Source organism: Xiphophorus couchianus, chromosome 6 (genome assembly GCF_001444195.1).
Source record: "Xiphophorus couchianus chromosome 6, X_couchianus-1.0, whole genome shotgun sequence".
NCBI classification, from domain to species: Eukaryota; Metazoa; Chordata; class Actinopteri; order Cyprinodontiformes; family Poeciliidae; genus Xiphophorus; species Xiphophorus couchianus.
The window spans coordinates 2,511,328-2,524,073 of record NC_040233.1 but is presented as its reverse complement, the minus strand read 5'-3'; the positions used below and the strand labels follow the sequence as shown (position 1 = coordinate 2,524,073).

General features: G+C 43.1%; 1 protein-coding gene across 1 annotated transcript in view; it reads right to left on the bottom strand.

Annotated features, from left to right (window-relative positions):
• The window catches only part of st3gal3b (ST3 beta-galactoside alpha-2,3-sialyltransferase 3b), a 74,227-nt gene extending 68,640 nt beyond the window's left edge, over positions 1-5,587 (bottom strand). Inside the window, exon 1 of the mRNA XM_028020451.1 lies at positions 5,483-5,587. The gene's annotated coding sequence lies outside the window, so the exon portion shown is untranslated. The remainder of the gene's footprint in view (positions 1-5,482) is intronic.
• Positions 5,588-12,746: the final 7,159 nt, after the last annotated feature.

Genomic DNA, 12,746 nt, shown 5'->3' with positions numbered 1-12,746 from the left:
GGTGTTGCGCAACAACAATATATATATATATATATATATATATATATATATATATATATATATATAAAAGTTACATATTGCAGATTTAATGCTTTGTCACATTCTTGCTTGAGTTTCACCAAGACTTGATTGCTGCTTGACCTGTACAATCAGAAAATTAGAAGCATGCCCACAATATGTGGTAGGTCAAAAGATGTCAAGAAACATCACACCATGTTCCAATGTTAGGACTTTCGAGAACAGATCCCAGATACATCTGTCAGTCTGGTGAAGAATTTTTCACCAGTATGTACCAGACTGTAGTACATGTGAACCACATTGAACTAAAGTGAGAGTCATTATTCTCAAATGAAGAAAACAATGGAACACCAACAGGGGAACACCAACTCTTCTCCAATAACACACCAGTAGGTCACAAAGAGACCTCCAAAACATCTGAAGCACCACACACCTCACTTACTGCAGCTAAGGTCAGAGTTAATTATTTAACAATTAAACAAAGAGACCATAATGGCATATATTCAAGAATTCCACATCCAAAATCTCTGCTGACCTCATCGATTTTCAGGAATTATTAACTTAAAACAAGTTGTAGAGTTACTTGTAAGTTAGTTTTGTCTTATTTCAATTGTGCTAAGATTTTTGCACTAGAAACTAGACAAAAACTACATGGTAAGATTTTGTGTTTTTACACTTTACTGTCAGATGTAGCATGGTGTTTAGATTTGGGAAAATAGATAAATAAATTATGGGATTGTTTCCCTCTTAAGATAACATTACATAACCAAGACAAGCATGTAAATGCCTGACAATCCATCATGCTGAAAAGTTTGCTCCATGTTGGATCATTCTAGATTCAGATTTGCCTGATAACTGGTGAAAACCTACTATCACCACAGACAATTATCACTCATATTACCACATGAGGTGGATCGTAACAGCGCTATGGGACATGTAACATCTGAACCTGCACTACCATGGAGTGTGGGACATATAAAGTCTCTGACTACGGCAGGAATTTCATATAGTGACTGGACTGGAACAGTTAAAGCACACCGTGTGCAATGCTAAAACATACAATTTGTAATTTGCATAAGTAAGACGAGACATACGTACAGTAGCATAGTATATGCAATACCATACCAAATAAACCATCACAGTAATGTGTTGCACTGGATGAAATGTACCGCGGTACCACAGAGTGTTTCTTTTTAGATGTGTCTCTGCTCTAACACAGCTGATTCAAATGGTCCAACTACACCATCGACTAGTTTAAGTTTCTGCAGAGGAATGCTAACAAAGTTTCTCACAGATCTTATTTTTCTTTCTCTCATCTGTTGCATATCTTCTGCTGTGTTTGGAGTCATTGTCCTCATGGCTGAGTGCACACTTTAGCTAATGGTGTCACATTTGACTTCAGAATACTTTTGTACACAGGAGTGCAGTAGCTACTAAACAAGCCCAGATAATCCTCCCCATCCGCTGAATAAAAACAGTTGACTAAATTGAATGAATAAAACTGATGATTTCCTTCAGTGACAGCACCTACAGTTTGAATGGAGCATGGGTTTCCCTTAAATACCGCTCCAGAAGCTCACCAGAGATCAGAGGATGATGGAAACAGTAAATAAATGCTTCAGAAGTTGTTATTGTAGCTCATATAATTATAGACCCATTCATAGTCACGCTTAAGTCAATTGGAATCCAGGCTGATAGTGACTACTGGCCTACAGGCTTATATAACTTTGCACAGCTTTATTTCAGTCTGAGATAGTAAATAACAGCTATTCAAAAGCTCAGCATCAGGAAGGAGGATCACCGGAGGTTGGAAGCAACTCAGTAAAATCTCCTCCTGACCAGCAACCCTTTAATAAACACAGAGACTGAGGAACAAGTTCTCTGAAAATCTCTCTGGAATCTGACATTTTGCCTTTACCACAAGTTCTAAAGGTTCTAATCCCTTGACACCTTTTCTCCCTGTCTTCATTGTTCCAATGTTCATCACGTCTAATTAATGTTTCTGCACCACTACAGCTTAACTGTGGCTAAAAGAATCATTAATTGCTGTAAATGATAGATGAGGAAAATGCCCACCTAGGAAGTAAATAAAAGGATCCTGCACATGTCCCTTATTCAACATACAGGAATATGTGGACAGTGGAGCAGAGTGGGATAAAGTGGAGCATAGTGTAACAATACTGATGGACTTTGTGTTGGTTTGTGCACCAATTAATGTGCATTTTTCACAACTTTCAACAGTATGCAGTGCTTTGCAAAAGTATTCACTGATTCAATTCCACATCTCCCATTAATGTTTTCAGGGAAATTGTCTATGTACAGAGTTTGAATTCCAATAAAAGTGGTTCTTGGATTGGCTGATTCCAAGAGCCAGCCAATGTCAAGCAACATTGTGCAAGGTATTTCAGCTTTCAAGGTTGAAAGTATTTTCTTTTGAATATTTTTCATATGTTCTACGAAATAAATCTGTGAAGACCCGCTGTTTTCTCAAAGACTTTGGAGTTATGATCCACAGAAAAATCAGCAAACAGGCAAATCCTGTGGCTCTACAATAAATGTCTTTAATCACATTCCAGAGATGTAATCCATAAAAATTTCACCACAAAGTTGGAGGTGTAAGTCACCACAAAGGTGTAAGTTGTTAGCTGGCGTCATCCACTCCAAAACAACTCTTAATGTGTGTTTATGGTCATTGTCCGGTTGGAAGTCTCACTTATGTCCAGATTTTAACTGACCCACGCCGTTACGGTCAAACTGGATCGATTATTCAAAACTTCAAAAAGAGACTGTGATGCTGATGAGCAAGAAAGAAGCACCTAGATGCTACAATTATCACTTACAGCTCAATGAAAATGTGGAGCTGCTTGCATGAACAAACCAAATGTTTGTAGATATAGCTTTGTATACATTTCAGGACCACCTTACTTAAATACCTTACTTTTGTAAAATAAATTTATTTCAAATCAGTTGCTATAGTTCCAGTGGGAAACTGTATTCCCATTGGAATACATAGTTGGGTATTCCAATGGGATCAGGATGATCACCAACATTAAAACTTGATTTTGACTTTAAAACATTAAACGTGCCTCCGTCTCAACACTATTAAAACTTTATGGAAGCCAACCAACATTAAATGAGTTCAACAATATCTGTCAAATGTGCTGCAGACTTGTTAACAGCTTACCAGGATGTGGTTTCTTTGAAACATCCTCGGCACCATTTGTCTGAATACATCATTCCTGGCTCATGTAGATCTCGTAAGTGAGCCTGTATGTATAGTTTTGATCCTGTGCATTCTAAGTAATATTTGCGCATGCAGTTAGAATTTATGATAATCATTGATCAAGCTTCCATTAAAAGAAGACACCAAAACATGGAGAACTGCCTCACCACCTTTAAACCACAGATCAGAAATATCTACAAGATTGCTCGACTAACCTTCCCCTACTGGAGAGATAAGATGTATTTTCAGTTTCCTTATGTGTTATAGTGACATAACAAATTCTAGAAACTAAACTCACCCCAGAAAATGTGCAAATTTTTCTATAATGAGAAAAAAGAAAAGGAGACTTTACCACATAGAAAATTCACTTGGATGTAGGAGTATTTGTTCATAAACTCTCTTCTGCTCTGAACTTACTACTGTCTAAAGTACTAGTAGTTTAACTAGTTGTAGCGCATCTCGACCATGTTGCCAGTTTCCCTCAATGTTAGCTTCTTTCCTAGCTATGTGTTTTCGAGCAACACTTTTTTTTTTTTTTACAGCTTTATTACCTCTAATATCAAACTGAACCGAGGCATATTTTTTAGAAGCAACTCTCCAAATATTTGCATTGGCTTTTCATTTATAACATCTTAAAACAGATCTCTGGCTCACCTGGCAAGGAATGTCAATAAAAATGTTCTTCCCTCTTTTTAATGGATTGAACGGATCAGACTGCAGCTTGGGGATAAGTCGTGTCTGTCTCTCCTCTCCCCAGCTCTTAAAGGGTGGGGCTGCTCCTCACACCTGCTGCTAATCTGTAAAGAGGACCAACAGGAACCTGTTGGTCAGTCAACAGCTACCAGATTGTCGTCAGCGGTTCCTGTAAAAAACCTTTTTGTTCTGCTCCTTCTGAGCTCTAGTATCCGTTACACGTACTCACCTCATAATTTCACTTCACTCCTTTACTTAATTCTTCGTCAGCTCCGCCTCCATACTGATAACCTGGAGCGCCTTTCAGCCAACTCAAGAATCCGCTGCTGTCCCTTAGTTGAACACACCGTTTACCTCCACCTATCTTCCTGTCTGATCTCTGGCTTCGAACTACTTGGAAATCAGCAGACTGTCCTGGAGCAGAAGCCACAACAACCAAGTCAGACTCCAACCAACCTGAACTTCAGCAATTCCCAGGGGGCACCAGTAGGGTGGTTTGCCCAGGGTGCCAAAGAGACTAGGACCGCCTTTACAACCACTCCACAGTCCACCACAATTCTTCAACTTCTTCCCTATAAAAGATAATGTTCTAACTTTACCAGTTCTTTTGTTACTAAATATATAATTTTTTTTTAGAGATGCACAATAAATCAGCATTAGCATTGGTATTGGTTGATATTACCCATATTCTTCCTGTTTACGCGGCATATTTTTTGTAATTAAAAAATATGTTTTTTCTATATTTGTTAAAACTGTCACCATGTTGTGACAACATGTTAGATCATCTCTGAAAAGAAGCTCTTCCACTTCCTCCCTGAGCTATTACAACTGTCTGCTGTCTTGGCCAAAAACAACCAATCAGAGCCAGGAGGAAGGGCTTAGCGCAAAAAGTCATTTCTATAAATATTCATGTATATGATTAGTTTATTTATCATGGAAGAATTTTCTGTTAATTTTTAAAACTGATATTTTCTGTAATCACCACAGTGCTTTTCCTGCCAAATGATGAAAAAATTGAATCTGAGCTCAAAACTGGAACGTCTGAACATCCACCATCAGTAAAGCCTCTCACTGATCTGGGAACCATTTTCTCCAGAGCTTAAAAAGCATGTGAACTTCAGCAGAGACAAGATTCAAACAAATAGTTTAATCTCATAAAGGAATTCCTTATTTCAGCAGCAAGATTATTCCAAGGCTAACCAGGCTAGCGTTGTGAATTTGTTCTCCATAAGCCATGATAAAAGCTACTTTTTTTTGTTTCCGTTCTCTTTCTATTTCAGAGGCAACACAGAAGAATGACCACACAGACCAGAGAAACAATCTCCTCCTGTAAAACAGTATTTCAATAACATCCATTATCAGGACTTTACTGGATGTTCTCACGCCTCGTCTTACAAAAGAACACATCATCCGCTGAAACACACGCCTTGTTGCTGCAGCCTTTATTTCTCTTCCTGAAAAGGAGCAACGACTCCTCCCTCATTTTCAATCTGCAGTTTTTCAGCTGCAAGCCATTATAATTTAAGTTGAAATATTTTGGAATATTACCTTTTCAGCTGCAGCTCAATGCCTCTTCCAGAGTCCTCATTCAAACCCAAAGAGCATTGCTGAATGACTGAACTCTCACCAGGCTGGATGGCCAAAAACAAACAAAAAAAAACTAACAAGATACTGTTTATTTGCTCAGTGACCTTTCAGTACTATGCCACTAATAATTAACCAATTTGTCAGTTACAGATAGAGCTGGAATCCAAAATAAAGGAAAAGGCAATGTAATCAAAGTAGGAGGAGATGAACATGAACACATGACGCCGGTCTCTACGGCAGGCTCCAGTCTATTTAAAAAAATGATTTCATACATTGTCCGTTATCCTGCAATAGCTAGCCCCGCCCACTTCGTCACAACCCTCCGGGGCTGACTACTGACCAGTTCTCTGTCTAACAGGTCCGGAAAATCTCTAAGACCTGGGTATTACCCTAAAAGAGATCTATAAGAGATAATCTATTTAAACTGGTGTCGAAAGCGATTCGTCTAGCTTTAACTACCTCCAATCCAGAAGTTACGACCCTTTTCAGTTAAGAAACAATCAGCTGAGTAGCCCTCACAGCTGCATAATTCCAATAACCACTTCTGTTAACGGTAGCTCGCTTTCTAAAATATAACTAGCTCTTGGAACCGACTAGACTAGATTTAGTGACTTGGATGTAAGTCCCTGGGTCATTATTTTACTCTCACCAAAGGAAATTATGAGGCCTCCTCTTTACTAGAACCATGTACATTAGTTTTACCTTTATTAAAAGAACTGAAAAATGAGTAAATGACTCAATTAATTCCAATGTCCACCAACCTCATTAGAATTTTAGAGTATGAATTTATTTAGCAAGCTTAAGCAGGGATATGTGACATACAAATCAATAATCAATTGTATATAATTCAAGAGCAGTGTAATAAGATCAACATGTACAATCATACCCTACTGTCTCTTTTCCCTAACCTATGTCGCAGATTCTGAGATAGCTTTTTAGGAAGCAAGTTCGACTCATACCCAGTTGGTGGTGGATCTTTAGCAACAGGAACGTCCGAAAACCTTGGTCTGAATCTTTGTCCTTTGTGTGGAAAATCCTCTTTAGAATAGAAGCAAAGTAGAGAGGGTTCAATTGTTTTGAAAACCCAACTCCTTATCCCTCCGGAACCTTTGTCTTTTCTCCAAGTCTGTTGCAATGTTTGGGTTGAGGCAAGACCGACGATCGAATCAGGAACCCGGGTTGGACGATTGGAACTTGTCTCCCTTTGGCGGCAAGAAGCTTCAGCTTTTCCCGTGGCTCCAGGGTGTGGTCTGCTGCTGTTTCCTCGATCTGCTTCTTCTGTTAGCTCTACTTCGGTGCCGCAGACAAAGAACAAGAACTTCTCCTTTTCCGTCTGCTTATATACAGTTCTCTGCCATGTATGTATATGGGGAGTGTTAGTTTACGTGGTTTCCTGAACATCTGCTGATTTCACGGAAACCCCCGTCGGCCCCTCCTGTCTGCTGGCTGGGATGGAAAGTACCGTCCTTTCCTCAGCGTGTTGTTCTTAGCCAACCATACCGCCCCACCCATCCTGTGCGTCTGGCCATCTGTTCAGAACTGCTTGCGACAGCAGGAACTCACAAGTTCCCCTTCTCCTTTTTCCCCTTTTCCTTTTAACATTAAAAACTATGTGCTTTTCTCTGATTAACTTTTAAACACAGTCAAATATTAAAAACTATGTGCTGATTTCCATTAAGCATTAATCATAAGCATTAATCACCTCTTTCACTTATTATAAATCATCAAACCTTAATCATTTCATTGTTGTCATGTTATTACAGATCATGATTCGTACACTTCAGAATCATTCAGTGATTACTTACATACAGTCATTTTACCTATTGTATTCATCCATGTTCAACTTAATCATTATCAAAACACTCAATCATTATAAATCAAAACACAAGATTGCTTTATTTCCTTCAGGCCTTCATGCACCTTTTTCTGTGTGTACCTGGATAGATCTCAAACCTCATACCAGTTTTCTTGACAACATACAGACATAGTCAGCAGTGTACCCACATGCTTTACAGTGTGAGTACACTGTAAAGAAATCTTCTGATCTTCATTACCCATGTCCTCAAAACATTCTGCCGGTCAGAAGATTATCCTCCATCATGACAAATATGATATTCGCAAGAATAGCTTTTTATGCTGTTTTTGATAATGAACTTTTACATCATGTTGTTCATTAACATGCGCAAAACACACAAATAAACTACAAACACTTTGTTTCACTTTCTATAAGTCTGCTAAAAACTATCCAAAACATACAAAGGTTTCTTAAAATGTTCTCATAATCACGTGACATTTCTAAATATGAAACCTTTACAAGTCTCTTCACTCCCTGACAAACCCCAGTGTGTTTACTGTGATATTATGAGACAGACCAACACAGCTTTGAGAGTGTGTGGAGTGGAAGGAAAATGATTCAGTGTTCACTCAGATGTACAGTGATGTGTATTTGCCTCCCTTGATTGATTTACCCACCAGTAAAATTCCAACAAAACATATCAAAGTTTGTGAAAAATGCAAAATTACAAACTTAGACTTATGAGTACTTCTGCAACGCACTGTACATTAACGTGCATCTACTTAGATTTAAATATGTAGGTCATTTTATGAAAAATGATTTGTCTCACTACCACGCTGTCGTCATTTTGAAATGTTTCTGTCTTATCTGCAGAAGGCGAGAGCTGGTGGTTGTGGGCCAGGAAAACACCCTGAGATTATTGAGACGATTATGGGCTCAGTCCATCATGTGAGGACTTGAGTAGAGCTGCAGTCTGCCTGATGAAGTGGGAACAGCCTGAAACACGTCGGAATGAACGCTAAACTTAGTCTTCCCAGCAGCAGCAAACGCTTTTGTCATGATGGTAGTTTTTAACAAGCCCACATGCAGAACACAAGACAGGAGAGGTAGGATCAGTGTTAAATGATTTAATAATGATCACACAATTATCAGCGAGAATCAGGATGGTCTGGTCCAGGGGCAAAGACAGTGACAGCAACAATGGTTCACTACGAGGAAAGAGCAGAGTGGTGAGTTCAGGGGTCGTGGGAAGAAAGGAAATCTTTCTGGGAAAAACAGGCTGATCTTACTTGTTGCAGATGAACGGAGTCTTGGAGGGGAAACAAAGTATGTCCGGGGTCTCGGTTCTTGGTGGGTCCAAGAACAACGGAGGAGTGCGGCGGGCAGCGGACAGGTAGGCTCGGGTGCAGCGGAGAGACGGAGGAGTGGTACGGCCGCCAGCCGTGGGGGTCCAGGAGATAATTTGCAAAACAACGGAGAGGTGAGTCTGGGAACTCGGGCAACCTGTGGATACTTTCCACGGCGTCACGAGGGTGGTTCATAAACCAGGAATTCAACCGGGATCTCATCAAAGGATCACCTAAAAGGCAACGGAGTAAACAAAGATAATTACTAGAATGTTCAAGACAACTAGAAACACAGAGACGGGCTCAGGGGGCTCAGAGGTACCGTGACTGGCTAACACTCAGGCGACGCTGGACTGGCGGCCAACTCCTTAAGTCTGCGCCGCTGATGAAGATGATCACGAACAGCTGCGGATAATAATGCACCGCACTCCAACCGGAACCTGTCGCCATCTGGTGGTAAGAGGTAATAAGGGTGCACAGGAACTCCCACCATGCAGCCAGAACCCCAGAACATAACAGTACCCCCCCCTCAACGGTCGCCACCTGGCGGCCTAGACGAACTGGAAGGCAACGAGGAACGATAGTGGGAGATAAGGGAAGGGTCTAGGATGGAAGAACCAGAGATCCAGGATCTTTCCTCCGGACCGTAGCCCTCCCAATCGACGAGGTACTGCCAGCCGCGACCTCGCCGACGGGAGTCCACGATCCGGCGGACGGTGTATGCAGGATGACCATCAATGTCACGGGGGGGTGGAGGGGGTTCGGCTGGAGGGCAGAGCGTGCTGGTCTGGACAGGTTTGATCTGGGACACATGGAAGGTGGGGTGGACGCGGAGGGAGGCGGGCAGACGGAGACGGACAGCAGACGGACTGATTATGGTTTCAATGGGGAAGGGACCAATGTATCGGGGAGAGAGCTTCTTGGAAATGGATTTGAGCGGAATGTCACGTGAAGAAAGCCAAACCTGTTGACCTGGGATGTATATGGGTGCAGGTCTTCTCTTCTGGTCAGCCAGGCGCTTATTTCTATCTGCAGTGTGGTTGAGGTTACGGATAATGGTGTTCCAGACTTTCTGACAACGGCGGATGTGATGACGGACTGAGGTGACTGAAATATCCTTTTCCTCTGAGGAAAGAAGAGGGGGTTGATAACCAATGGAAGCCTCGAACGGGGACATACCGGTAGCTGCTGAGATGTGGCTGTTGTGAGCGTACTCCACCCAAGGGAGGAATTGGGACCAGTCAGAGGGGTTGGTGGAGGTGAAGCAGCGGAGGGTGGTTTCCAGGTCCTGGTTGAGCCGTTCAGTTTGACCGTTGGTCTGGGGGTGAAAGCCGGAAGAGAGTGAGACAGATGCGTTGAGAGCCGAACAGAAACTTTTCCAAACCTGAGAGATGAACTGAGGACCTCGGTCAGAGAGGATGTCTTGTGGGATGCCATGGAGTCGGAAAACGTGTTTGATCAGAAGTTGAGCGGTTTGAAAAGCTGAGGGTAACTTATGGAGAGGAACGAAGTGGCAGGTCTTGGAGAAACGGTCGACGATGGAGAGGATGGTGGTCATGCCCTTGGAAGGAGGTAGGCCGGTAACAAAATCTATAGATATGTGAGACCATGGCCGTTTGGGGATGGGGAGAGGTTGCAGGAGACCAGATGGTGGTTGGTGAGAGGTTTTATTTCTGGAACAGGTGGTGCAGGCTTGGACATACTCACTGACATCTTTATGGACAGAAGGCCACCAAAACTTGCGGTTGACGAGTGCAATGGTACGGCTTATTCCGGGATGTGCAGAGAATTTTGAGGCATGGATCCAGTGGAGAAAACGGGCTCGGACTGAGACAGGAACGTAGAGCTTGTTGGGTGGACAGGTGTCGGGTGCAGGTTCTGTCAACTGAGCTTGTGTAATGATGTCTTCGATCTCCCAGGTAACGGTGGCGACTGTACAACTGGGAGGAAGAATAGTGGCAGGGGCCTTCTCGGAATCATCAGATGAATACAGGCGGGAAAGTGCGTCAGGTTTGATGTTACGGGAACCAGGGCGATATGAGATGGAGAGATTGAATCGAGAGAAAAATAGTGACCAGCGTGACTGACGTGGGTTGAGCCTCCGGGCAGACTGAAGGTAGGACAAGTTCTTGTGATCGGTCCAGACCAGCACCGGATGCTCTGCTCCCTCCAGCCAATGTCTCCATTCTTCCAGGGCTAATTTTATAGCTAGTAGCTCCCGATCTCCCACATCATAGTTTCTCTCTGGAGGTGATAATCTGCGGAAAAAAAAGGCACATGGGTGAGTTTTATTGTCGCGAGGAGAGATCTGGGATAAAACCGCACCAACTCCGGTGTCTGAGGCGTCGACCTCGACAATGAACTGTCGGGACGGGTCTGGCTGAATCAGGATGGGTGCGTTGGCGAAGAGGGTCTTGAGGCGTGAGAACGCCGCTTCAGCCTCCGGAGTCCAACTAAAAGGGATCTTGGAAGAGGTTAGTGCAGTTAGTGGTAAAGCTGTCTGACTGTAGTTTCTGATAAAACGGCGGTAAAAGTTTGCAAATCCGAGGAAGCGTTGGAGCTGCTTGCGGGTTTCGGGTGTGGGCCACTGCAGTACTGCCTGGATCTTTTCCTCCGTTGGCCGTACCTGTCCGCCCCCTAATATGAAACCCAAGAAGGAAATTGACGGCTTGTGGAACTCACACTTCTCAGCTTTGACAAATAGTTTGTTCTCGAGCAGTCTTTGGAGAACCATGCGAACGTGGCGTCTGTGTGTCTCTAGAGTCTGTGAATAAATGAGAATGTCATCCAGGTATACGAAAACAAAGATGTTCAGAAAGTCTCTTAAAACATCGTTTACTAGGGCTTGAAAAAAAGCAGGCGCATTGGATAAGCCAAAAGGCATCACGCAGTACTCAAAATGGCCAGTAGGTGTCTTAAATGCAGTCTTCCACTCGTCACCCTTGCGTATGCGCAGAAGATGGTAAGCGTTTCTCAGGTCGAGTTTGGAAAAAACTGTAGCACCGTGCACCGGTTCGAAGGCAGATGATAATAATGGCAGGGGATACTTATTCTTTACTGTAATATTGTTTAACCCTCTATAGTCTATGCAGGATCTCAGGGATCCATCTTTCTTCCCTACAAAAAAAAATCCAGCTCCCAGAGGGGAAGATGAGGTGTGGATTATACCGGCTGCCAAAGACTCCTTTATATATTTTTCCATAGTGTCTCTTTCAGGTCGAGAAATATTGTATAAGCGACTGGTGGGTAACGGAGCCCCCGGCAGGAGATCTATGGAACAATCATATGGACGGTGAGGAGGGAGAGAAAGAGCCTTGGACTTACTGAACACAGGAGCGAGGTCGTGGTATTCAGAGGGGATTGTGGAGAGATCGACCGGGTCCGCCTCCTGAGGCTCAGCCGGCGGAGGACCTGGGGGAACAGCTGAGCGGAGACAAGATGAGTGACAAGAAGTGGACCAGGATTCTAGGTGTTTTTCGGTCCAGTTTATTTGTGGGTTGTGAAGTTGTAACCAGTGGAAACCTAAAATTATGGGGGAATTGGCTGATGAAAATACAAAAAATGAAATAAACTCACTGTGGTTACCAGAAATGATGAGGTGGAGTGGTTTGGTTTTATGTGTGATGTGTGGCAGCGTTTTTCCATCTAATGCTGTGACTCGCAGTGGAACAGGTAGTGGTTCGGTCTCTATTTTCATCTGTTTCACCAGGGAGTCGTCGATCAAATCTTGTTCGCAACCAGAGTCGACTAGGGCGGATAAAGAAAATGACTGGGTCTGAATCAAAATGGTTGCGGGCAACAGTAAGCGAGGAGAGTCTCTTTCGCTGGGATGGTCCGCCAACCTCCTCGCTGCTACGGGCGGACCGGGAGGTTTAAACGAACCGGACAGTTGGCCAGAAAATGACCCGGGGAACCACAATAAATACAAAGGCGGGCTGAAATGCGCCGCTGGCGCTCCTCAGGAGTCAGGCGAGTCCGACCTAACTGCATGGGCTCGGGTTCCTGAAAGGCTCGGGGCGGAGAAACTGCCGAGGGGGAAGCGGAGCCACCGAGGTGTCTAAATGGTTGGCTCCTACGACCCCAA